General features: G+C 41.4%; 1 long non-coding RNA gene across 1 annotated transcript in view; it reads left to right on the forward strand.

Moving 5' to 3' along the window:
- Window positions 1-24,672, forward strand: part of LOC138067348 (uncharacterized) — a 79,238-nt gene extending 54,566 nt beyond the window's left edge. The window contains exon 3 of the long non-coding RNA XR_011141205.1: window positions 8,115-24,672. This is a non-coding gene — a long non-coding RNA (uncharacterized lncRNA). The remainder of the gene's footprint in view (window positions 1-8,114) is intronic.
- Window positions 24,673-25,596: the final 924 nt, after the last annotated feature.

Raw genomic sequence — 25,596 nt, forward strand, 5'->3', positions numbered from 1 at the left:
AGCCTCATTCAGAATTGCACTTCCGGTACTAACTAGAGAGGGCAATATGTTTTCTCCTGAGGCCCTAAATTTCAGCTACTGGGAATGAAAGAAAGGAAACAAACAAACAAATACAAAAACCATCCCCCTCAGAGACGAGCACCTTCCTGGTTATAAAGCAGCATATTGAATAGGCCTCATTGTTTTAATCCAGAGAACCTGAAGGGGCCCAACAAGCCAGCCATCAGCTGGGCCAGGTTTTGCCCATGTGCGGGTGCTGGGGGAAGGTATCTCCAGGACCCTGGCATCCTGTTGGACCCTCTGAACAGCCTGCACAGCACGACCGGCATCAGGGGGTTGCAGGTCACCAGCTGAGAGCCTGGACCATGTTGGTTTAACTCTATCAACGGGCTGGATCTGTTTAATATTAGAGACTAATAAAGTTCATCTGTTTTGGAAATAAAGGTGAGCCAACAGTTAAATCTGCCATCAGTAAAATAATAAAAGAAGGTTAGAGGAAGCCTGAGAATGATTAATGCTGGGCCCAAACTATCTAGAAAACAAATACTCCTCAAAGCTACCATCAAGAAGAAGAGACTGAAGCCAACATTTTGATGCATGAGGTAGAAATAACTCTGACTGAGAAACGTAACACTGGAATCAATTTTATCCAATAGAGCAAACAATAAAAATCACAAGCCAAAGTCTACGCTGGATGTACACATGGGACTCCCATTGATTTCAGTCCTAGCCACACACATGCATCTGAGGATGGATTTTGGAACCCCAGGTCTTTAATCCACTACCTCTATTAAGCTCAGTTATTACATGTATTAAGGATGAAGGTTGCATAGCTGTGACTGAGAACAGAATTTGGCCCATTTATTATAAGTGCTGTGTCTGAAGTGAGTTTTATCCTACTAAAGAAAACCAATTTTTTAGGGTTATGAAAAGTTGTAAGTGGTGTATCGTAAAAAAAAATTCCCTGGAAAAATACTTAAATGAGCAGAATCCATCTTCCAGAGTCAGGAAATGATTCACCATAGAAGGAGAATGAGGAAAAGCTGCTTTAGCTGCTTTGACTGTACACTAGACTGATCTCTCTGCTAGCTTTCTGACTTTCAAGTTGCTTAACGCCATTTGGTCTAACTTCTGCTGTTCCTGAAAAAGCGTGACCCTTTGCTCAGACATGGTATTACTGCATCCATTTCTCCCTTCCTTGTTTTGGCTAGCAACACTAGGAGGATAGATAAATAACTGAAGATGTCAAAAACATACATCATAAATCATTGGGAAATTGAGGTAATTTGAATAGTGTCACTGACTTCTGATACGCATTAACTAGATGGGCAGCTTTAGGAATGATTACATGCAATTGTAAGTCATTAACTTGAGGTGTATCCCACATCCCTCGGTGTGCTCAGCAGGACCTGACCCAGCGTGGCTGACCTTAGGAGAGCGCTCTTTAGAGTTCATGGCTAACGTACTGAATGTCTCAATCTTCCTGGAAAATCGATCAGATTATATTTTTCTTAAGACTTCTATGCCAGTGTTCAGAAAACAGAAATGATCACAACAAGTGTTTGCAAAACAAATGGGGGCCTTCCAGGGAAGTAGAGAAATGTAGGTGTTTGCATGGGTGCTGCATCTGTTTAGAGTGACAGGAAAATTCTGTTCTGTATGGGCTAAACTTTCCGAAGTCATAAAGAGCGTCTAGGACATTAATTGCAATCAAAAGCCAATGCAAATCGAGGTATCTAACCTCCAGTTTTGCCTTCAAAAATTTTCTTGAGGATTTAGCTACACGTTTGCTATTAATTCCTTGGGGACCCAGCTCTCTGGCCGTGAGGGCCTTGAGCGCACCCTTCCCAGGGTTCGGCTGCAGGGGCTCAGGGCCAGCAGTGGCTGCCCCAGTGTCCTGGTGGCCATGGGGAAGGCCATGCTGCAGGGAGGCTGCAGCCAGGGCCGACCCCTGCCTCTGGAAGCTAACACCTGATGACCAAACCATCCACCATCATGCAACTCTGTAGCAGCATCCCAGAAGGATATACCACCACAGCCTTGAAAAGGTCTAAAGAGAAGCTGTGCTGAGGCTCCCTGATGTAAAGTGCCCAACTATTGGGAGTATTTAGAGATACACTGAAGCTGAGTCCTAGCTTTGCCTCCTGCCTCCTGCCTCTTGCCAAGGAATCTGCCCATGGACTTCAAGAAAATCCCACTTTGGCTATGGGAAACTTTGCATTTGTTTCAGATGTACAGTAGAATTTTTAAAAGGTGCCAATTTACTGTTCTGAGCACCTTTGGAACTATGTGCAGAGAAAAACAACACCAGTGTAATAAAAACCCATCAAACATCACTTCCCACCAACACCGTGGGAGAAGGCTTTTCCCAACAAACCGCTGATCTGCCATGGCCATTTGCTTCGCCTTTCTTCTTCTTCTTTGCTGCAAATGAAATTGTAACACAAAGATCAAGGGTTTATATGTATTTTTGACCAAAGATAGAAACTCGCTTCAAAGCATTGGGGATCTCACTGAGAATGAGCGCTGATTGTTGAAACTGTAGACAATAGTCTCGGGAAGCACTGATGAATGTATTCAAGGAAATCTGTGACAAGTCCATCAATGCATCGTGGAGCTGCCTGCTACTATCTTTCTCTACCTCCTTTTGCAGAGCAAGGGACATCGTTGACTTACAAAGTTGACCATAATAAGCATCTCTCTATGAAAGATGAAAACATACATTGATATGTGACCATTTAGCTCTTGGGCTGGAAATGTTAAAAGTAACAGTATGTCCTGTAATCCAGTGTGCTCGTAAATCAAAAAAAGGCTGGTAAAAAAAAAAAAATCTGTGCTTACTGTTCTTTCTGTCTCCATGCCCTGAATTGGGCAACAACTGGAGTGTCAGCTTAGATAACCATGGTAATCTCTTTGGGTTTAAACTCTAGGAAGTCCAAAGGCAAGAAGTCTAAAACAAAACTAAGCATAAGTGACTCTTCCACATTTTTCATCCACACACCCACATCCGCATGGAGGCACCAGCTTCACAGGGAACTCGCTTGGTGCAGATGAAACTTGAAGCAAACTTGAATGAGGGAGCAGTCTCTTCTCACAGACTGAATCTTTTCATCATTTGGTGCTGTTTGTGCTCTCAAGCCTATAGAAAATATACACAACATACCACTTCCTTTGCTGAAGTCCTGTGCAAATGCTTCTGATAAATTTATCTCGTGCTACCCTGCATAATGGATGGTTCAAGTGCTTTGGTGAGGCTTCTGAAAGGGTTGACTGTCATTAGTTGATACCCCAGGCCTGTGTGCAGATACAATTGCCACAAAAGAGTCAAAAAGCTAAAATAAACACGACAATATCTGATGAAAGATGGCCGTTTCTTATCAGAGCCATTAAAATTCCAGTGCTGAAGAGAGAGTGGGCTGGGTTGTCCCCTGGAATTTGCAGTCATTATTCAGAACAGTATGGTATTCAATAAAACAGTAAATAGTTTAGAAAATGTCAAATACATTTTTTTATTACAGTGTTGTATGGCTGCCTGTTCCCTGATTGATGTTGTATGACAACGTTTTGCTGATAAGAACACTTGTGAGTGCTGACTTAGCTTGGTCGGGTAGGTTTGCTTCCACTTCCTGGGAGAATGGTTTTGGATAGAAAACCAGACTTGTCTTGTTTGAATTACCTGAATAAACCCAGTCTTGTAAATGGACTTAAGTGAGACATAGGCCTTCTGGAGAAGATGAATATCACTCTTGCAAATCACAGAAAGCTGCAGAATATATATATTTCTGGCTCTGATATAGCCAGCAGAAAAAAAGAAATTCATAATTGGAACTCTAAACTCCCACTGTTGTCATTTTGCTTTGCACAGCTGAGAAATTAGTCTCTCTAATTATGTGGGTAATTTGCACCAATGTAAAGAGGAGGGAAATTGGGCATGCAGCACTATTATTTCTTTTGTTTTGGAAAACTTTTCTCCAGATATACTGAAGCTGAACTTTACTCAGTCACGTGAATTAAAGAGATTTGCTCCTTACTCTGAGGACTAACTTTTCCCTACAGACACTGGCCTAAAGTCGTTTTGTTCAGTAGGGCCTTCAGATACTTGGATTCTTCAGATACTTGGATGCTTAGAGAGAGAGAGTCTATTTTCTAGTTTACTCCTGGAAAGATATTAAACACTTTTAAAATGTCCTTCTAAAATAAACAGGCTTTTAAAAAGCAGACTCAAGTGACTGAGTGTTGGTGAATGCTAAAAAACTAATTCCAAAGCCTTCAAAGATAATTCTATCCCCCACTACCCATCACCTACACTGTTATATTGCTATCTACTCTTTCCCTATCTTACCCTCTGTGCCTACCATGCTTATAACTGGAATCATTTCACACTGAGCTTCTCCACCCTCTACCATGCATGGACTGTTCAAATCCTATTTTTAGCACCATCAACCTTCATATGTTTATACTGCTGTCACTGCAAATAGTTACCACTATTTCTACATGTATTATAGGGAGCATCGAGGCAGAAGGAAGGTTTAAGCTGTAGACAGGCCTAACCCTAGCTCTCTGAGAAATGATGAATTGTCTGCCGAAAATCTGGTGATAGTCACTCTGGTGATAGCAATTACCTATCAATTTTAAGTATGAAGACGTAAGTGGTAGCTGTTGCCCAGGCTATGTCAGTACAAAAATTTGAGCCGTATCCCTACTAACAAATGCTATTGATATTGAGATCAATACAAGTAAAAATGTAATCCAGAACTTTTCATTAATATGCAAGCCCTCCAGAAGACAGCTTTTCAATATGTGTAGCATTTTTGAAAAGTGCGAGTTGCAGATACATCCTTTTATTGTATTGGACTCAGGTGCCATCAAGCTCACAATGTTAACTTGCTTTGCTGCTTAACGAGAGAGCATATATTTTGGAAAAAACATTTTCCTTATTTTACTGAGTTATTTGTCATCCAGCTTGCCAGAATACAGCCAACAATGAAGTGGAATAATAGTAAGAAATCCTTTAAAAATATTCTACAGATTTCAGAATTTCTTTCTTTCCCACCTATGTGTTAAGAAGGTTTAGGTCAGAAGCCTTTGCAGCTTTTGCCAACATTTCTTGCAGCTTTTCATTGTCTTAGCAATATACAATGTTCTTCAAAAAATCAGCCGTATCTGCCCTCTTTTAAATGATTTTACAAATCCTCTATACACAAGTTACATCAATGATTTATTTCACTTTGCTGTTCAGTAGATCTCCAGCCTTCACATCAAGGCCAGCATTAGGTAGGTCCAAGGGAGCACTGACACTGAACCTTCATATGGTTTCTGTTTCCTAGAGAGCCAGAAGAAACATTGCATAATATGTCACAGATGTTAAAAAGGAGATGTCCATAGACATAACAGATATAAAGAACGTTCTTTCTAAATGCATTGAGTTAAATGGAAAATCTATTCGAGGGTGGGTACACAGGGGCAGAGTTTTGAGGATGACAATTAAGGTCCCAAATGACACTAACTGCAATACACCCTTCTTGCAATGAAGGAAGGAAAGGCTTTTCCACATAACCTTTATACTTTGTAAGACACTGGAGGCAAAAATAAGACAAGTTCAGCCTATATGGAGGACAGTATGCCCATAATGTGCAGACACTACCCATGTATGGGTGATGTCACTACTTCTAAATCTAATTCGAATTGTTCTGGATGAATGATGACCATAATCACTATGAGCTAGCAGCTAATTCAAACCAGTGGAAAATGCATTTAGTGAGAGGCAAGACAATTACATAGCACAAAGATTCTTGCAGGGCATAACAGAGTTTATGAGCAGCTGGTAGATAATAGCTTTTTTAAATAAACACTGTCTAAATGCACAATCCAGACTGCACAAATTTCTTTGAATCCCAGTGGCTGCTGTTTTATTTTCCTTGCCAGTTGCAGCCAGAGCCCCAAAAGATGTCAATGGATTGACGCCGGGTTGCAATTAGAGAAGCCCAGTAAGACGGCATCTCCATTAGCAGATGACCTCTCTAGCTGCTAGATTTGCTTTTAAACTCTCAGGGAAAACTGTCCCACCTCCCGGACCATCATCCTCCTCAGGACCAGGAGCGGTAGGAAGGAGGAGCTCAGAAGGATTTTTCCATATAAATTACTTTTCAAGTCTCAGGACACTTTGCCTAAGGGGTGGTGATTATAGGCTGCAGTATGATCCTCACTCTCAGAATTTGTCATGTTACTCCTGTGCCCGACTTGTAGGGAAAAGTCCAGAATCACGTCCAGAGACTTCTGGTCAACTTTTGGCTGGTTTGTTTTGGCTGGATCTCAGAATCATTGGTATTTTCTTTAACAGGTGTCATTTTAATGGTGAAATGTTTGCTCATTTTAAGGTGGCATCTGTAGATCTCTCCTTTGCTCGACCGTGCTACCATTGCACTAGGAGATACCTCTGCCAGTGACTTTGTGCAGCCGCTCTCCTCCTGGGGTTCAGGAACAGTCAGCACTGTACAGCAAAGCTCCTCAGACAGTGTATCCTGTTATTAACAACCACAGAAGCCTGCTCAGCTGTGAGGAGAAGTCAGTGAGTCTGAAAAACACAGCCATTGGCTAGGAGGACTTTGCCCAGATCAATAACTAGCAGCAATAGGCAAACAGTGCCTCACGTTCTCACTTGCTGCGAGCACTCTCAATTCAGTTTGATCAAACCAGTAAGACTTTGGGGATTTTTTCTAACCAAGAAGTATCACTGTTCCCTCATAAAACCTACATATAAACCTTTGCTTTGATATCTGACTTTTGGAAATCTGTTTATCTAGGTCAAAGGAATCCTCCAGAAGCAGAGAGGAACAGCCAGATGGATTGATAAATCCCTTACGCTGGCTTCGATGCATCACTGTTAAGTACCTGAAATGAAGCCTCTCCTACAGGTGTCTACATCAGCTCTTAACGCAGAACAGCTGAGCCCCGTGGCAGGGCCAATTCCTGTGATCGGACAGCCCCAAAAATGCCACTGACCTCTGTTTCTGTACTACAGCTACGAGGCTTCACCAGGGTGTGATGGTACCAACCCAGACCTGTTGCCTCTCCCAAGGGGCAGAGACAACGGGAGCAATGAAGAACTGAGAGATGAAAGGGAAAAGAAGAAATCAAAAGCTTGATTTGAAAATTTGCCACATTAAAATACAATCAACTCCACATCATTCCAGCTGTACAAAATTCAGGCTCATCAGTTTTTTCCAAGATATTAATAATAGAGACAAGCATTTTGGATGCAATGCTTTTTATTTCAAAGAATATAGAGAGTCTGCTCTCATAAGCACAGTAGGATGCAAACAATCAGAGGCAACTTCTCTTCTCACAGCACCAAATCTTTTCCAGCTGGCTCCGGCCTTTCAGGCTTCTCCCTGGACACGCATTCATGCAGCTCTGGCTGTGCTACATTTCCCTTGCTGTCTGCTTCCCACATGCTGTCTCTCTGCTTCCCCACCTGAATTGTCTCTCATCCACCCAAACATATTCCTTTCCCAAAATAATACCCACACAAAGCCTGGCTTCCCACAATATTCGAATTCCTGAGCTGCCTTTGTTTTGGATGGAAACATGTGCTTAACAGTCTATTGCAGTATCTTAAACGAAGGACAGTTTTCTGCACGACACAATCTAGTTTCTAATACACCAATGTGCTGAGAAACTACATTCAGGACTTTACCCTGAACTCTCTTATTAAATATATGCGGACATATGCTTAACTAATACTAGAGCTAAGTGTTCTTGCAGATTAAAACCACTGAACTCTACTGAAGTTTGCTGTTTTTTGGTTGTTTGAATTTGACCTCCAACACAGACAACAGTTACATTTGCAGAAATATTGGTGGGGCTCTGCACCTGTGGTAACTGAAGAAAAAAAAAAAAAGGAACCCTGATTGTGAAAGAGCAAATGGAAAATGTTTGTGAATCAGTGCTGCAAACATCCTCTGTCACAAGGCAAATGAGCTTCCTCCTCAGTACCTCCTCCCATCTAATAAAATGGCCCTGAACAAAGCCAGGGCAAAACCCTCTGCACCTTTGAAAAGATATACCTCAGGGCAGAAAATGAATATAAAATTTCACTCTTTCTTCTTTTGCAGTTTTACGTCTATTTGGCAGGAGACCATGGGGCAGAGGTCCTATGCATCTCTGAAAGGTAAATACGGAGCACCAGTCAGACGAAGCCACAGCAGCTTCCAGCTAGCACTGAACACGGTAAGAGATTAAGGTTTTATAGCTTAAGCATTTGCTGTGCAGGCTCCACAGCTGTTTAGCCCCATGGTGGCGGTGCACTAGAGCCCGGTTATTCTCTTGCCTTCTCTGCTGTCCTTCACAGGCCACCCACCACCACACACGTCCTGCAAAGACAAGCCACAGAGCTTTAGAGAAAGCAGGGGGAGGTGAAAGAGGCAATGTTAAAGCAGGCTGAAAAGTGCATTGGGTAGAATTTCTTATCGTACATGCAGTGGTGTGGGTCATTTACTTGGCGCCTGAGACTGCATGCCTCTGGGGAAACCCACTAAATGTTATCATCCTGCAGCAGCAGCTCTCCTCAGTGCCCCGTAAAAGAGGCCGGGAAGTTACTTGCATTCCAGAGCCAGTAACTGTTAAAATACAACAGAGCCCTGATGCACTGGTGAAAGGACATCAGAAATGGGACATTAACAGAGAACGAGGTCCCAGCTGTACAGATCTTCACAGATGGGGACTTTTACAGGACTGCAACAGCAGTATAGGGATACAGCAGACGATAAATGACTGAGGCCAAAAATATTCTTGCCTCTTGATTGCTGTCAGTGCTGAAGGACATGGCAGGACAAGGGTGCTTGGCTCATTTTCGGGGTGGTCTGCCATGAAGACCAAAACCACCCCCTAGAGAGGCGTGGAGCTGAGGCATTCGGGTGTAAGACCCTTCTCATGCTGAGTCAGCTGGTGGGGTCCCAAAGCATAGGTCCTTTCCAGAAGCAGGAGGAACCACAGGGAATCTATGAGAGAAGCCTCAGCAGTCTGGGAAGAGTCATATTTTCCTGTGAAATATTTGAAATACTATATTTCTCTGAAAAGAGACTGGAAAATGCAGCCAAGGAGTAGGAAAAGGTGATGACTTTTTTCTTTAAGATGTCTATATCTGTCAAGTTTGGCTGATAATAAAGACTTTGGATAGGCAGGACTTTTGAAGTAACAATGAGAGCCATAATAGATTTTTAATATCAATATTTTTAATACCGGAGGCTGGGTATGAAGCGGAGGAAATGACGGGACAGCTAGAAGAGACTGGTTTGTCTCAGCTCACTTCAAAGACTGCACAAAAATACCTTTGGTCTACATGTACGTGTCTCTAGTTCACCAGAGGACAATATCTGAATCTGCTAAAATATTACCTTAGTGTTCGAGTGCAGAATTTGGCACTCATTTTGGAGCTATGAAAAATAGCCAAGACTCAAATTTTGAAAAAGCACCTCCTAGTAAGCACAAGCAAAGAGGTAGAACTGACTTCATCAAATTAAAGACTGGAGATGTAAACCTGTGGCGACAGGGAAAAAGAGAAAATAAAAACTTAATTTAAAAATGTGTCACATTCAAACATAAGCAATCTCATCCAGATGCAGCATCAGAATATGGTTTAATGAAGCATAGCTGAAGTGGGGAGCAGAGATGTTCAGTTTTAAGGACGTGCCATCTCTGCTCCCTAAGACTCAGGGAACGGGCGTTCAGGTTTGAGGGGTTTCCTTCCCTGGCATCACCTGTCCCAGTCCAGTGCAATTCACCATGATAAGACTAGCAGTTAGTAGCAGATAACAAAAGCTGATTGATGTTGTACATGAAATAAGTTACAGGTTCCTATCTTTACAGGATATAGCTATGCATCTTTCTGAACGCATCTATAAATGCATAGATGCCTCAAAATTAGTCTCATGTAACCCTTTCCTCTTCTCTTTTTGGTATTCTCAGAAAAGGATCAAAGAAACGTGTCCTGAAAACTTAATTTCCATTCTGAGAATTCATCCTTTTAAGTTAAATAAGATGCATTTTGTTCTGGGGATATCTCTCCTGATTGTGCTAAATCTACTTTGAAAAAGTAGCTTTAGATTCCAGGTTTCTTTGTAGTCTGGCATCTCAAGTGTTGTGTGTGGGAGAGAGACAGAAAGCTCGTTTGCCCTGGACTTCTTTGGCCTCCCAGCCTCGCACAGCTTGAGCAAGGGGAGGAAAACACAAGCGCTCCTGGAACAAAACGTCCTTGTAAAAACAACACATCTTTCTAACTTTAAGCATTTGCTAATTACAGCTGTGCCTAGGAAACAGGAGCTGTTCTTTCTAATCTCCATAGAAACACCCAGCCATGCTTCCTTCCTAACCCGTGTATATACATCACTGCAAACAGGTCACTATGGACCTGCAAGTCTTAGCGGCTGTTTCAGTCCTTTTGGCTAGCAAAATATTTGTCCAAGGTATGCAGTGATCTGTTGCACCTGAGGGGATTAGAAAAAAAGGGTTGACTCTCTTACTTATAGGCACAGTCTGCAAGAAATTCAAGCAGTCCTTCTACCTTTCCTGTTTACCAATGGGAAACCTGGGATGCTGAGAGCTGCCTGCAAGTTCCTGGAAATCTACAGACTTTTTCATGCATCCCTGTAAAAACCAACTAACACTAGGACTAAAAGTTACAACTTTGAAAACAGCTTTTATAGCCAGCGCCGATCTTTCCCGTTGGAAAACTTGACTATTTGATCATTCTATAGATTGAGATTTTGCCTTAGAGTCTCCAGTTGAAGCTAACGTGAAATCTTAAATGGTAGTTGAGGTATTGCTTGCAGTCTGATGGCCAGAGATCTGACAATGACAACCCAAAGCAATTGCACAGGCCACACCACGCTCTTCTAGAGGAGTCCAAGGGAGCTCTGGGAGCTCCTGGCCTCTTGTCCATGCAGCTGCGTGACAGAGGCTGTCATGGCTGGCAGGCCGACTTTTCATTCCTGCGCTCTAAGTTAACCTGGTTCATTTCTTACGTCTTTTTTCCTCATCGGAAAATGGTTTTTGGTTGGCCTGCCTCACAGTAGCAGTTTGCTTCGCATCTGGGAGAAATCCTGAAGAAGAAAGATAGATAAATACCCATTCCAGGAAGCAACATTCTCCTAATGAGTATGGATTCCGTATCTACTCCCAACTAGCATTTCAAATTCATCTTAATAACAAAGCAACTGAAACGTATTTGCATTTCATAAAAACAAAACGTGAAATCCTACCCTAATGCTTTGAAATACAACCTAACAGCTCACAAATTCCATGTGTCATGTTAATCTGAAGGCTCTGCCTACCATAAACATTTCTGAATCCACAACTGCATTTAATGCTGTCTCTGCCACACTTCAGTGGAAGACGAGAGAGAAAAAGCTCTCTCTGCAGCACTGAAAGTAATCAGTCTTAGAATAATCAGTCTTATATAATCAATTTTAATTGTAAAAATGTTCATAAAAGAAAAAGGAGAAAGTGGAAGTTCAGTGGCAGCAACAATAGGATTATCTGGATATTGGATTTTTACATTCTATTGTCTAGTTCAATTAGCCAATTCCTTCCATGTTTCCAATGACAGATTTAGCCAATTAACTTTACCAATAAACTTTACAACGTGTAGATTAGGATTTCAAAATTGGTTAAACAAAGCCTGGGAGGTAAGTGCAATTAGGCTACACTGCAGTTCTGGTGATATCTGTAATTAACTGCAAGCTTCTACCTGAAACACCAAAGCCCAGATGCTCAGCGAGCACAAATGAAGATAATGAAGTTATATCACACTACGTTGCTCCTTCTTGGACTTAGTCCAGAACCATAGCCTTACATTAGAAGAATTACTTTAATTATATACTACAAAAGGAGAATATGTCTCTCATTGGCTGTAGGTTGAAATCATGATATGCATCCTTGAGTTCTGAATGAACAAAATTTATATGCATCAGAGAATAAAAATACCAGCGCTAAGTCAGACCGAAAGCCCGTCTTGTCCTGTGTGTTGTCCCTGGGAGCACGCAGTGGCAGATACTTAGGAACAGAGGGCAAGTCAGGCACTTGAGTACCTTATGGTTGATTTTAGTGGGGCTTAAACCACGTGATTAAAACTAAACATGGGCTTATGTAGGGGTCTAGATGCCAAAGCAGTGAAGGCCTGGTTGCATGGACAGAGAGAAATGCAGACAGTGAGACTCCTGCCACCTTGCCCTTTGCCGTTTCCTCTAGGGAAAGTGGATCACGATCTTAGGCTAAAAGGCTGTAAAACTGTAGGACTGGGTATTGCCACATTCAGTGGCTTGTGCAGGTCATGACCATAACTGTCCTTGAATGCCTTAAAAGCTGCAAATAATTCTGAGGAGGCTAAAAAAGTTAATGTCAGACATGAATAAGGCCCCTAGCAACACGGAAACATGGTTACCTGTTTCCACTTACAACAGATAGGAAGTTGCTTTGTAGACAGCTGTCATGTTTCAAGAGCTACTTACCAAACTAGGTGTTTGGCCACAGGTGATGGAGATTTTTGTATGGTTGCACTGGACTTTTTGAGTGGGAAGCAATTAGCAATTTTTCCTTTCTCACAGAGAAGCTATTGAAATCTTCTACACCTTAAGCACCAGAGAGATGAGAAGCCTAAAAGGGGGCAGGAAAGGAGAGAAACATGCATAGCATATCTGCAAAAAAATTAGCACTTTGCACTTGATTATACTAACATATCTGGTTACAAAGTGTGGGATTCATCTCCTCTGCCTTCATATATCTGAAAATTGTCTATGTTTCCCTTTTAAGCAGTAGAGAAAAATAAACACCCCCAGAGGGCAATATATCCCAGTTTTCTTGGGTGGCTGCGCTCAGATGGGGTGAATCACTCTCCGAAGATGGCTATTTTTTTTCTATGGAGAGAGCTTAAAGGACTAGTTTAGACTGGGATGATTTTATGTAGCTAAAGTTTGTGGGACCGACTCCACCCAAAGAGACAAAAATGTGAGGATTTTTCCAAGAGAAAACCATAGAACCAGTCCGTGATTACAGTGAGTAGGAACCTGAAAGTGTGAGCAGAGCCTTACTCTAAGACTTATAGCTCCTTTATATTTATGTAACCATTAGTGCATTTGGTTACAACATATAACTGTTCTGCACTGCGATGCAGCCTGGATCCTAACTCTGCGCCAACTAGACGAGCTTTTGAGCTGAATGAGAATTTTTCAGAATCAGGATAGAGATAGTACTAAGCATGCACGTCTGGATTTCTTCCTGTGAGAAATATGGGAATGAACAATCTTACTTATCCCCTGCTACAACAGATGAATGTCATCACCCACTAAAACCCACCTACAACAGGACAAGTAAAAGGAATTCACAGTCTTTGAGCCAAGCTTGAACAATTCTGTTCCTGGAAGTAGAACAGAATGGTGCACGCTGCATCCTTCAGCTTAGCAAGGGAAATGGAAAAAAGTTTTTTGGAAAATAGCAAGGGCCCTGGGCAATATGTGTGTTTAGAAGGCTCTGTAGCGTACGCGCCTTTGCCGAGACCTTGCTTTCTTCTTACCCTATTTGCTCAGAGAAGCTTATTTCTTTATGATTTCTCCATTTTCATTTTTATCCCATCCCATTCTCATGTGTGCTTTTCCCCACCGCATTCTTGTTGTGTGTTGCGTAGGAGGTCAGGCCAGATCAGCATGGACCATGAAACTGCTCGATGTTTGCTTTACCTTGCTTTTCTTCTCCCTTCCTTCTCATATTCTCATCCTCACATGTGAAGTCAGTCTCTAAAGCTTGCTCCATACCACGAAAACCCTGCCTATCTTTAATCACGCTCCTTGTTGTATTGATTTATTTTAAATATATAATGGTGAGGCAAGCTTCTCCTCAGCTCTTTTGTAGAAAATCCACTTTGAATATCCATTCCTGAAAACTGTTTGTTTCATGATAGCTGGAATCCATCTGTAACATCTAAAGAAGATGAACCTACTCCTGTGCTATAAGACTTGTATTTCAAAGCTCAGAACTCTAGTGTACGTTCACTGATTTCCCAGAATCACAGTGGGGAAGAATATAGATCCTTTAGGTTACGCTGCTCAAGAGTACAACTTGGTGTCATTTGTTTGTTGGTTTCAAATCTGGAATGCAATTTGTGAACCTGTAATTTAGGTATTCAGGCCAAAAGACTTAGCTTAATCCCACCGTGACTATCTATAAAAGCTCTTTGTTTCAAAAGGCAAAATAACTAATCTTGTGCCTTTTTATGGAAAAAAAGTCCTTCTAGAGTAAATCCATTTTGTAATCCTGATTTGAATAGGTTATCTATCTAAAGGTAACCAAATCTGCTCCTGGGCAATCTCATTTATGTTAATATGTGTGTGGATACAGGTGACGGAAAGGTTGGGCTATTCCTTCTAAAGGTATCCAGTGTCAACTACTCTTCCCTACCTGTACAGCTGATTTACAAAGTAGCTGCCTGCAGTAGCAGGGGCCTGATGACCTCAGAAGTAGCTTATTACTTGTATTCTCAGGTATTTCTGTTGTAGAGCATTCCTCTGTGTGAAGGCAGAATTCCTTCATTAGACTAAACTGCCAATTACAAGTATATATGCACCTAGGAGGAGACATTTCTTTCTCATACCTGTTGGTCCAAGTTTTTATGCCTTCAGACCTTAAGATGTATATATATCTTGCTGCTGCCATTTTAAGGTGGTATTTAAAACAACATATGTAAGATGTAGGACAACAACTTTTATGTTGGCAGTTATTTATGGATATTTCATCTTAGAGGTACACAGATCTAAATGGTATGGTCAGCGGATATGCATGGACTGACTCTGATAAGCAGGCAGTGATTAACCCAGGATTTTCTGTAAAAATGACAGCATCATTGCTACCAAGGGCGAGAGGATCCTACCTGCCCTTCAGTGCTGCCCAGCCTGCTACGTGGTAAAGAGCTAACACAGTCAGGCTATTTTCACATGAGTCTTCGCAGCAGATCCAAGGCTCAATGCTAAGCCACAGATTGGACAAAAAGCATAGCAAATACAGAGCATATAGCAGAGAGAAGCCTGCACAATAGATTGAGGGTGCTATTGCTCAGAGATGTTAAAGAAAAGCACATTTTGCTCCAGTCTCTAAAGCACTGCAAACTTAAATCCAAGGTGCAGGGTAGCTTGAAGAGGTGCACTGGGTGCAGCGTGGCTGTGGCCAAGGTCAGTGTGTTGCCACCAGCCATGAGGCCAGATCCTGGGGACCTTCATTGAGCAAACTCTGACTGGATGCAGCAGACCACGAGATTTGGCACCAACTCCTTATCGTTAAGTATTTTGAGACACCTCAAATATGAATGGAGCTATATAACATTCAAATCCATTGTAAAGAAAACAGCTGTCATGAATTAAGGCTGCATTTAGCTTTTGAGATGTGGACTGCTGTCCAGTGGGGAACGAACAGAAAATGCAACCCGTTTAACTTGAAAACAGAGATTGTCTTTTCTTTCCCAGAAAACAAAACCCCAGGGATTTTAAATCTATAAACCACATATAGCGTATCACCCAAACAATTTCTTTTGAGGTTTGAAAGACCTCTTGCTGCTAATTATTGGTTATAGATGGTTTGAAAGAAATGTAGCTTTAATGCTGGGTTTAATTAAAATGCCTTTAATAAACGTCATGGATTTTGCAGCACAAGTGCTAAAAGGCCCAATCCGGCCTTTGCAGCGCTCTTGAATTCAGAAGAACTAGATGAGCAAGCAGCAAAGGCCAGATCTGGGCCAAACTTTGTAAAATAGTTTTGCTTTTACTGTGACTGAAGTCCACTTTCCCAATAAGAACATTTTTTGGAAAGGAGCAGATTTACTGTTTGAACTTTATCATTTCCTCTTTCGCAAAACAATAGGAGAGAAGAGGAACCCTTCCAATTTTTCACCCGTTTAATTAATAAGACATTCTTTAGTGTATGACAGGAAAAATATGTGATGAATGTACTTGATAGGTTATGATTAATAGTGGTCCAGGGAGGTTTTAGAGACAAGAGACGCCCCATAAACATGGTCTTAATACCAAAGTGAACATTTTTATAATGTCCATTTTGGCACTCTCCCTGACCTAAGCTGTTAGAAGCTTTATATGTCATTTAATTAATGCTTAAAGAAAATAAAACACAAACAGCTCTTTTCAAACCATAACAATTCAGTGCATGACTTATGTGGGTTTTAGCTGGCACAGCTAGTGAAAACATTCCTAGTGCCACTTTATTTCCACAAACCATTTGTACTGTAAACTTTATCAGAAATTTCTGTGCCAGGTTTGAAGAGTTCAGGCAGAGGGCACTTTGAGTACAGTGGTTGGATATAGCCTGCTCATTAAAATGATTTAATAATATAATTGGTGATAATTAGGGAAAGGGAGGGAAGCCACACCAGCACTAACTGATAACCTGGAGTCTGCAGGTAGGTATATTATGTTTTAGGCAAATGAGTATCTCTATTCAGATCTGAAAATACGGCACTGACTAATCCCTCATATGGGTGGAAATTACAAGGAACTACTGGTGTTAAACCAAAATAATGTCAAAATCAGGGATAATTTGGCTCACTATCCATCTCTTGCAATGAAAGGTGATGTGCTTCTCGTGGTCCTCTCTGGAGCACTCCTTAGTCCAGGGCGCTTTGGCTGCTCTGCTAAGCTGATGGTAGGGGCAGTCAGCCATGGAAGAAACACCAGCTGGGTAAAAGAAATAAAAGTAAAACAACAGGATTATACATGCCCAGGAGCGAAGCACAGAAGCAGCGTAAGAGAGCAGGGCGAGCAGCAAGCGCAGAGGGAGTCCTCGGCAGGGCGCCCCAAGGAGGGAAGAAACGCTGCACGCACGACAGCCCCTGCCTTTCTCAGCCCCTGCACCTGAAGACCGTGGATACAAAATAGTGACAAACTTTTGAGACCTCCTCACCCTCCAAAAGAAACAGTGGAAGGGAGGAAAAATGGAGAGTTAATGCTGAAAGCTGTCATCCAGATAAAGACACCATTAGTGAAAGAGCTGGATCTGGTCTGGTTGCTAACCTGAGAGCGATCCCTATGGAAGAACGGATCTGTCCTTAATGAAATGAAGAGAGAGAATGAGTAGACAAGGCTCTGTAAGCACGTTTCTCCAACAGAGATAAGATGCAGTGGCAAGGAGGAGGGAACAGGGATACTGAAGGGCTTGTGATGAAAAGATGTGTATGAAAGTGAGTGGGGTAGAGCAACATTATAAACTATGCTGTGAGAGACCATAACGAAGTAAGCAAAGATAGTACAATATGGATAAATATTCAGAGAACAGAAGCATAGCCTACTTTGCTGTGCAAAAATACAGCATGAAGAACAAGTATTAATATTAATAATAAGGTCCAGGTTTTTCTGGGTATGATAGCAGGCAATTTTTGTTATCAACCATTCATTGAGCAAACAAGAGGAGATGCTTAATTAGACTTTGTTTTTATAAGTGATGAGGAAAAAAACAAACTTGTTTCAAGTGGATCGTGATTTGTTTCAGTTTAATACAATTTAAGAATAAACAAAGTAGTTTTGTAATTAAGGTTTTAGACTTCAAAAAGATAAAAATTGAAACATGAAGAGATCTAATTAGTCAACTACTCTAAAGAAATCAAGGACCTGAGTGCAGAGGAAACGTAGAATTACTCAAAGTCAGAGGAATAAAACCTATCTGGAACCTGTATCATAAGCAAAGGAAAAATCTTTGTATACTTTTGGGGAAGGGCTCCAGATAGAAAGAGGTAAATAACCACCTCAAAGAATTTATTAGGTATAAGGAAAGAGCCTTCCACGAGGGGGAAAAAGGACTGATCAGCAGAACATGCTATGCTTAGATGTCAGAAAACATATGGGTAAAATGAGAGTCAATCAAATTCAAGCCAAATCAGACCTTGAAAAAGAAACTGAGACAATCAGCAAAAAGCTGCTTAACCATACATATAAGAGTGAAGAAAATTAAGTGAAGCTACACTGGAGTGAAGGCAATGTAGAAATCAATGATAATTCAGGTACAGCCTCAAAACTCTGCCTTGTTTTTTAATGAAGTTGACAAAATTGAGCAGGGCGGCTAGTGAAATGAGAACATGGAAATGGAAATGCAGACACCTGAAGTGGAAGCAGAAATCAGCTGGGGCAGAGAATCTGCCTCCTGGAACCACGAACGAGCTGGCACCTAAAACTGAAGAGCAGGTAACGGTTTTTGCAGTGATTACATTAAATTGGCATGGTACATTACAGCTGAAGACAGCTAATGTAATTCTGCTACTTCTGAAGAAGGGGAAATAGCTCCCTGATACCTAGAGACTAATCTGACTTCAATAGTATACAAAATTTAAGAATGAATTTCAAAGGAAAGAATATATAAAGGCTTTACCAAAATTAAATCGTGCGAGGAGAAGCAAGTGCATTTCTTTGGTGATAAAAATCCTTTCCTGGACAAAGAAAATGTAGTTATTCCATTTTATCTGGGTTTCAGGCAAACATTTGATATGAAGCCATAGGGAAAAAGGTTACATTATGTGCAGAAGCTGAGAAATAGTATAATGACTATAAGGTCGGCAGGGAACTGGCTAAAGGGCAGCTCACAACAGGTTGTGAAAGGGAAATTATCAGGTAGGAGGAAACCTATTGTTTGAAGGATTGACCTTAGGCCCTATTTACTTAATGGCTTCATCAGTGACCTTGGCACAGAAAATAGTAGCAAACAAAAGACACTTACTGACGACATAAAACTGGAAAGCATTTGGAAATTTTCCAACTTCCAGTTTCCAGGAGAAGTAGAACATTGTGCAGAAAGAAATGGATAACCTCGGGGTCTGCTGCACTAGAAATGAGATTATGGGTAACAGAAGTGAGAGCAATGCCCTTGCTCAGAGAGGTCAGAGATGCAGGTACACCTCCGTGTGTCTGCTCCTGCCTATTTCGAACCTGCAGAGGTAATGAACTATTAGGCACATGAATGCAGGTCAAAAACAGGCCTTCATGGACTCTGCTACCAAGAATTTCTATTGGAAAGAAATATCTGTGTATATGGACTGACTACAGGATGAGTCTGAGCTATCAGCAGGATGCAGCCATGAGGTAAAGCAAAAGCAATCATGGTAAGCCTATAGGGGAGATACTTTCATCAGCACAAGGAAAATAATAGTACTACATGTGAAGCTGTGGAAAGACTGCAGAGCAAATATTGTTTTAATTCCTTGTCATCTTACTGTCGAGAAGGAAGTATTGAAACAGAAAATAATGCAGAGATGGATTTCTCGAAAGAGTGGAGAGACTACTTCGTGAGAAAATAACCTGGTTTGTTTAGCTTAGTAAGGTGAACCTTGAGAAGGACTAGGATTATTTTCTATAAATACACTGAGGATAAATATCAGAGAAAAAGAGCTACTTAAGCTAACGGACAGCACTGACAAAAGAACCGGTACAAGAACTGTATACACTGCTTCTTAATCAGAGCTTTAAGGTTTTTTTGAACAGTTTCTCAGTAGCGGTATTTGGATAAAAGACCTCACTAGCTACCTCACTAGCTGGTTAATGAGTTTGTGCGATGGATTCTCCTATACGGTTGCTGAGGTGGCTGGGGGGCGGACTTGAGGCCTACAGGGTTTCTTCCAGTGCTCCTAGGCTGGAGGATCTTGTCAGCTGAGGCTCACGTATACGGTTTTTCTCTGACACTTTCAACATAAAAGATTCCATTTACGACCCATCATAACTGTTCAGACGCTTTGAAAACGCTGGCTTTGAAAGAAAGGCGGGTGCCCTGCAGAACACTATCTCAACACTTGTGGTGGGATTAGCCTTGTTGTAGGGATTTTAAGAGTTAACTGAGCTCAGAAACACTGAAGCTGAAAGAAGGAGCGGGGAGGGAGGAATTGTCAAAAGAAGGCAAGTTAGGCTAAGACCTTACTGAGCCCTGTCCTTTCAAATTTCCTGTGCTTGACACATCATCAGGATAATGTCAAAGTGACTTAACCAACTATGACACTTCATTCCAATGATGTGGCCAAGCGGAGGAAATTTGAAAGGATGTGGCTTATGGTACTGAAAACAATCGTTTAGAGAAATGCGTGACTGCTGTTTTTCAATTTAAATGAATTTTAAACCCTTCCTCCCCTCTCCTAAACACATATTGCACCACTTCGGATATTTGCATTGCTGCTCAGCTTGCCAAAGACTGCTAAAATGGTTTTTCTGTGATTAAAAGGCAGCCCTTAGTTTTGATGTTGGCCCTTCACCATATTTTCTGTGGCACATTATGGTATCTGTGGCGCTACGTGGATAATAAATACAAATAAAATTTTACTGCTATTGCTGCTACAGTTGTTATAATTTTAATTATTAACTTCTAATAATAACAGCAATAATGGCAAGTACTTCTGCCTTTCCTAAGAAATTCATTGAACTAGAAAAGGTTGCATAGTCCGGAGACTAGCAAAAACCATAGCAATAGTTACCTCTTATGTGGAGACTCAGCTGCTACCCACCACGCCGGGGATGCCCTCCCTTTGTTTGCACCACCTTTGGATGGGGCGTAGGTGAGCCGCAGTGTGTCCCCGCTCCTCTGCAGCTGAGCGCAGGCACCGCTCCACTTCTGCAGCACGGCAGGAGCAGCGAGAGGGGCAGGCAGCGATCCCCAGTGCCCATCTGCATGGGTGCACAGGCGGAAGCTGAGCAGGAGAGGGGTTTTTTTTTGGGGTACCAAATGCTCCTTGGGGTGCCCAGATGCCGCCGCCTTCATTGACTCCCAACCCCTCCTGGAGAACTTTGCATTAGAGTTTCTTTTCACCTCAAGGTGCCTGGTGACCGTCCTGTGCAACATTTTCCAGAGTGCTGAAACACTTTAGAAGATCATTTTCAAAAACGTCTTCATAGGCATCAGTAATCTGAATCGCACTTACAGAAGCATCTCACTTTGGAAAATTCTAGCTGTTGTTTCATGTGTAATACAAGATAGTAAATTATTCAACTGCATATTTAGAGGATGTCCAGTATATCTCTTTATTAAGATACTTAACCAAAATCTGGATGCAATAAAATACTTTCTAGGAATAGAGGGACTGTCACACCCAAAAAAACCATGTCAAAGTGTGCCTTATATATCACCAAAAAGAACTGATAACATTTCTTTTGGATCTGAAAAAAGGCCATGGAGATTTAAAAGTATGGTAAGGGATAAATCAAAATAAAATAAAACAAAACATTTGCTTCTGAAGCAGGGAGAAAGAGAGGGAGAATGAAATGCATAGAAAATAATAGAATATTTACGTGACACAGTCACTAAAACACACAGTAACTACAGCTGTTAAAGAGGTCTGAGGACAAACATAGCTTTAGCTCTTACACCCTTAGTTAAAAGCAGATAGCTTTTATTTAAAGTCTGTGAATCCTTTCTTTGTTTTTGTCAGTCTTCCTTTGTTAGATGCTGGTTTACAGTTTCAACTTCTGTTGCTGTTCTGTGCAATCAAAGCTTTATCTTAAACATGGTACATAATATTTTCTGGTAAGTCTTAAATCCTTGAATTCATCTTATCTCTATGGTGACAAGCCTACATTCAGAATAAAGTACCAAGGCTTTTCAGAGTAGAGGCGTTTTTAGATAAAAGCTGGTGTATTTGATTTATGGCAGTTCTCAGCTTCTATCATTTGAAACATAGGGAAATGCCTGTGTATTAGCTAGCCACAACTTTTTCAGGAATAACTATCTTGAAGTCAAAAAAACCCTTCACTATAGTTGTACAGCCTGACTCAAAGCATAGTTAACTCATGTAAAATGACATGTGACTGCTGAAACCAAATGGACATATACACACAGTCATCTGTGTTTGAAGCACCATAAAACTCCTTGTTGAGAGAGAAGGACGGGAAGGAAGCAACTCAGAGCAGTCCAAGACAAAGAAGAAAATACTTTTTCCCTTGTCATAAGTTTTACTACCGCTATTCAGTCTTCTCACATTCACATGCTCTTGTTCCCACATGACCTGTAGCTATGAAGGTAGCCAAAAGCTGTTGACACATTTATCTGTCTACCAGAAAGGATGCGATGTTAAATTCACATTAAATCTGTTTTTAAAGTACACTGAAATGCCAATCCCTTTACATGACACGCATCTCCTTTTGACAAGCGAGCCCCAGTCTGCGGGCAAAAATCTTCCTGTCTCTCATGGGCTGTACACAGGTTCACAGAGCCCACCCGGCATAAGCGAAACACCGTTTTGAAAAAAATATGGTGGAGTATGGATTTTTGTGTTCAGGTGACACTGAAACTAGCTGCAGGAGGTCTGTGAATACGTCCGTGGTAAGGTCTGGTCCTTTGTAGGCCCTACCAGCCCGGGGAAAATAAAACGGGTCCTGCTAAACATGCACAGCAGATACCATGCACATTCTAGCATGAACAAGCTCTTTTGTTCGTAGAGAGTGTAATAGTATTATTTTGCAGTGATATTTTGCCAGCTAATTCTTCCCAAACCCTATTGATATTTCTTTTATAAAGATGCATTTATATATATTTATATAAAGAACATTGCGCGGCTGACACATCATCTTCTTAAAAGAACCTGTGAGGGCAGACATTAGCAGTTTTGAAGCTTTTTCACTTCCGAACTCACCTGTGATGTTAGGCTCAGTCACAAAAATCCAGTGGACAGTATGTGCAACACATGTTTTGATTAAATTATCTGTTGATTTCATCTGATTTATATACATCAGATTCTTGCCAGGGAGGACAAAGGGTTTTTTCTGCTACCAGTTTATGCTTTACACTAAGTCCTCAATGCCTGTGTCAAATTTTAACTTCTGTTAGCTTTAGTCTTGTAAAAAAGAGGAAGAAAAATGTTCCAAAATCAGCTCCCCCAGACCTCCTTGATCTTTTTTGACATTTTCATATGTGTGTCCCTCTAGGTCTCGTGATCTCATTATTCATGAGCAAAGATTTATAGTATCAATTTTTTTTCAAAATATATCAAAGCGGAAACTAGCATTTCAGGCTCCTTAAAACATTACGAGAAACATGACATTGGGAAAGAGGTGTAGGAGGGGAGTTAATAATAGCAGTCATATAATCCCCTGGGGAAAACCTGTTTCCTTCAAGAAGCAGCATCTTTTGTCTTTTTATGGAACTTGAAGCTAAGGGAGATATTTGAAAGGAATTCCAAACTGGTATCTCAAAGGGATCTGACCAGACAGAAATGCGTGATTTTGAAATGCTGCTGAGCTGGACGGAAAGACAGCAGCAGCACATCTGTGGATGCTATAGAGACCAAGGAGCTTTGGGTGTCTGCCTGCACAGTATCTGCAGCGTGCTTTTGTTTTGTTACTTATTTCAGTTTGACATAGCCAAGACCCACGGACAGGATGCATGTAGCTACCGGGTGACACAAAACTAAATTTCCAACACAAAACTTTGCTGTCCTCACCAATACATTCTTTTAGAAATAGAAAACCAACATTTTTTCAGTAAAAAAAAAGGTTAAGAATGAAACATGAAAGCAGTTATTTTCATAGTTTACAGAAAGTTATGCATACAACCACAGTGCTTAACACTTGTAGTCATGTCGGATAACCCCCACACCAAGAAAAGACATCACGCTAAAATTAAATATTCTGGGCTGGTTGCCTCCTCTGGATTAAAATTAAATATTCTGGGCTGGTTGCCTCCTCTGGATTCCCCCACTTTGTCTTTGTTCTATGTTCATTTCTTCCCTCTCTGTAATCTGATCTTGTTCCTAACCTGCTGCTGTTCAAACGCAGTATTTTGGCCCTGCTTCCCCCTAAAGAACTGTTGGTGTTTGTAACCAGGGGGATTCTCATGTTTGCAATTCAAGCTGCTTCCTGGGCTGCCACAGTATTTTTAAACCATCACAATCTTCTACAAACACAGTAATTCTTCATGCACTTTATCAAATCAAAATTTCTAGCATGGCTTTAGCTTTCCAAAACTACCACACTATGCATAAATCTTACAGATGACAGGCTTGGTAGTAACGTCCACACTGACTCTCCTTTTTGTCAGCTTTTAGACTTCTGGACATACCACTGTGTGCCAACCTGTTTCAACTGCCTTATTTCTGTATACAAATCTTGGAGCCAGCAGAAAGCAAAAGCAGCTGCCATTAATAACTAGAGATTGTAGACGAGGAAGGAAGCCATCAAAGATATCCAAGCAGTAAAGGTCTCATTAAAAGCCCAGTGAAGTCAGTAGTAACCTCTCCTTTGACTCACGGGGCATTGAACAAAACCAGCACCCAAAGGGGAATACTCAAATGAGATTTTAAAACATACTTTAAAAGCCCCCTCTAAAACATGCTAATTCCCCATGTCTTCGAGTACAGTGAGCTTGCCAGAGCTCTTCTGCAGCTTCTTCTTCAACTCCACTAAATCTATTCCACTCCTTTTTAGTGAATGACACTAAAGTGAGCTATGTGCCAAGGCTTTCTAAAATATCTTCCCTTTTTGCATGTGCTGAGCAATTTCCGCAAGATACGGTTTTGCTTAGTGCCTTGCATGACTAGAGATGGAACAAACGAGGAATTCTGTGAGCTCTTTCATATTAAGCCCTAATCCACAAAGATACATCTATAATCTTTAAACCAACAGCCCTCTCCTTCTGATATTAAGTTAATGATGACAAGGATTCTTTTTTATAGGTCAAATGCACTGGATAATGCTTCAAACAATCTATCTACTAAAAAATGCTGGCAAAGATCATTGTTACAGGTGAATCATAAGAATAGCAAATGCAATCCAGTCCCTGCTGTGTGTAATTACTATAGTGAGGATTTTAGATGCCATGCGGGAGTGCAGTTGTCCTAGTTGGACAGCTTTCGTAATGAAGGTGGGAAATGAAATCAGACAAACCCCTCCTACATCAACAATGCATATTAGCAGATGGAAAACATCAGGATAATCCCTCTACTGTATGTAATGGCACTCTTGACAGGAGCAGCTCAACAAGGGATATTTCAGCCTTTTAAACTCAGCTTCTTCTGACGTGGAGATGGGGTAGCAGTCCTGCCTATGAGGGAATCCAGGGCACAGTTAGAAAACTAAACTCTCTGCTTCTTTCCCCCATCTTATCTCTGTATAAAAAGGCCTTAGAGAGATGGAAACTCTAAAATTGCCTGTGCTAGACAAGGAGATGTAGAACCCAGAGAGGAGAAGAGGACAAGCTACTAGGGTTCCCATGAGACATGTGCCTAATCCTCTGGATGAGAGAGGCCTACTCCCAGGATGAAGGGCAGAAGTTGGTTGTGTGCACGTTTGTTCAGAGAAATTTGAGACAGGAGAGGCCTTTCAGATCACATAACTCTCACAAAGAGTTACGTGTGGTTTGTTGTCTATATTCACCCTACTGTTTCTTGGGTGAGACAGTGACAAAGTGAGGTTGCTTAGCAGAACATGGTCCCACTAGTGCAACTAATGGTGGACAGCCAGGGGGACATGTGGGTTCCCCATCTAGGGCACAAAGAAGAGTTAGATTCCAAAAGCATACCCCTCCTGCAACCAGGATGCGTGCTCGTGCTAGCTTAAATCTCCTTTGCCCAGTCAACGGCACCTAAAA

The sequence above is a fragment of the Struthio camelus genome, chromosome 1 (genome assembly GCF_040807025.1).
Source record: "Struthio camelus isolate bStrCam1 chromosome 1, bStrCam1.hap1, whole genome shotgun sequence".
NCBI lineage: Eukaryota > Metazoa > Chordata > Aves > Struthioniformes > Struthionidae > Struthio > Struthio camelus.